The sequence below is a fragment of the Herpailurus yagouaroundi genome, unplaced genomic scaffold (assembly GCF_014898765.1).
Source record: "Herpailurus yagouaroundi ecotype Mexico unplaced genomic scaffold, PumYag 216, whole genome shotgun sequence".
Lineage (NCBI taxonomy): Eukaryota > Metazoa > Chordata > Mammalia > Carnivora > Felidae > Herpailurus > Herpailurus yagouaroundi.
Window position 1 is genome coordinate 6941553 of NW_024412447.1, and position 2375 is coordinate 6943927.

A 2375-nucleotide genomic window follows, 5' to 3' on the forward strand; every position below is an offset into this window, starting at 1 on the left:
ACTCAAGAACTGATGATATAGAGGCAGCATCCTGGTTTTATTCCATGCTGATCCCATCTGGCTCATTTCTAGAATTTCTAGAAAATCCTCCTTCCTGCACTTTGTATTACATAAAGGCAAGCACTTGCCCATGCAAGAATGCAATGCTGAGAGATGGACAGGAAGGAAAGCCTGGAGACCAGAGGCCATGGTCAGCTGTTGATCCCGATGACCCAAGTTTTTTCCTCCTTGATCTTCTGCTACCTCACAAAGGGACTCACAGTTGACCCATACCTCAAAATCCTCTCCACCTTGGTAGCGCCTTAGTCTGTGACTTTCTCTATGCCAGATTTTCCAGGCCTAGTGAAGTCTTTCCCAGGTTTTAGGTCACTGCCTGCTCCAACAATCAGGCCTTCTTTCTCCATGGTTATAAAAGCAGAAATCCCCTGGGACTCTAGTGCCAAATGGTAGGGATGGAGAACGAGAGGAAGGCCAAGTTCAGAAGACTAGAAAAGACATCTTTGAAAGACATCATGGACTATTCCAAGGCCAGAGAAGGCCAGTAGAATGAATGCTATGCTGTTTTCACAGCTCAAGGGATAATCCCTCATAGGCATGAAGAGGGAAGTTAGCAAGAAGGCAATATCAGAGCCCCGAAAACCAACAAAAGACACAGTAGAAATACGCAGACACAACTCATCTACTTTCCTCCTCCCCACCCTCACCCCCAGGCCTTAGCTCTCACACAAGAAGTGGTGTCAGAGCCAACTTTCATCTACGCACATCTGACTACACCCCTACCCATCTGAGGCTGATTCCACTTTAGAAAGCATCAGACTCACCCCTGCCCAGGGTTGTTGACTGGAAAATGAGCTGACTTTGGGGTCATTCTGACCAAGGTTTACATGGTGGCTCTGCTAGTCACTAGATATTTCATAGTGGCTTCATCAAGTGACTTAATCATCTGGGCTGCTTTGTATCAACAACTCCTCTCATGGTTATTGTGAGAATTCCATTTTTAAAAACTAGCCTATGTAAGCTGCATGGGAACAAGGGATAGTGTCTCTTGATCTGCCCTGTTTCCCCGTTGCCAAGGACATTACTTGGCATTTAGAACTTACTCATTAAATATGGTCCATAGTTCATAGTCCATTTGGGGTTTTTACTGAATGTTTTCCTTGCCGTTGACTGTTACAGCCACGTGGAACCCTAAGGATCCTCCAGGCCATTTTACATAAGAGGAAGCAGACCCAGAATAAATCATTTCTGTGGGTCATACAGATTGCAAGATGCAAAGCAAGAGGCCAGTTCCTCAGACCCAGTAAACGATTGATACCGAGCACAGAATTAGAGACTAAGAGTGGGAGTAGAGAACAAAATGCCCCAAAAGCTGCAGGGAATCTGGAATCTCCAGGAGGATGAACCAGAAAAAGAGCCTGGATCATAAGTAGGAGTGATTAGGGCATAGAGGACTGGAAAGACATTACCTGGAACAGAAAACTTGTGGTCAGAAGTCATGAGTAATGGATGATAAATAAAGAGAGGAAGAGGGGGCCCCAAGGTAATTATAATAGATGGCATTTATTGAGCAAGTGCTATGTACCAAGTACCTGTGATCTTATTTAATCCTCACCAAAAAACACATCAGAGATAAAACTATTACTATTAATATCCATTTTAGCAATGAGGAAATTGAAGCAGAGAAGAATTAAGTAATTTCCTCAAGGTCACAAATGTAGCAGGTGATGGTGGCACTGGGGATCAAACCCAGACATAATTTCTGTAAAACCTGGATCATTAACCAAAACTGTCACCATATTAGGAGTTACTGTTTTGAGCAATCAGAAGGAGGGAGGAGGAAGCCCTAGGTAGGGATTATATTGATCCCAGAGACTGGCTACTCAGAGAGGATAAAACAAAGGGGCATTGTTGAAAATGGGTGGGGGAGATGGGGACATTCGGAATTTGGGATAGGGCCAGTAAAAAAATAAAGGAGCAGACATAATCACTGCGCAACCATAAAACTGAACAGTTGAAATCTTACGTTGAATGGAAAGAAAAATTGCAAATAATATAAAGACTAAAAATAATTTTTATTTGGTTCTGGAATACCTACAAATGTTGTTGTGTCTGGTGCTCTCAGCAGTCACAAGATATCCAAAGAAATAAATTCTGTTCAACTGACTCAAGAGCATCCTCAGATCTGATTTTCCTCTCCCAGCCCACCAATAAGCTCTCTCTTGTGGCAAATGGGAGATTACCTTTAAGACTCAAGAAACACCAACCCAAGTGGAAATGTCTGACTTGGACCTTAATGATGTGGGGATATTAGGTTTATAGGTCTACTGCAGTTCCAGAAGGCCAGCAGTGAGGACTGGATAATCCTGTTTGCCCTG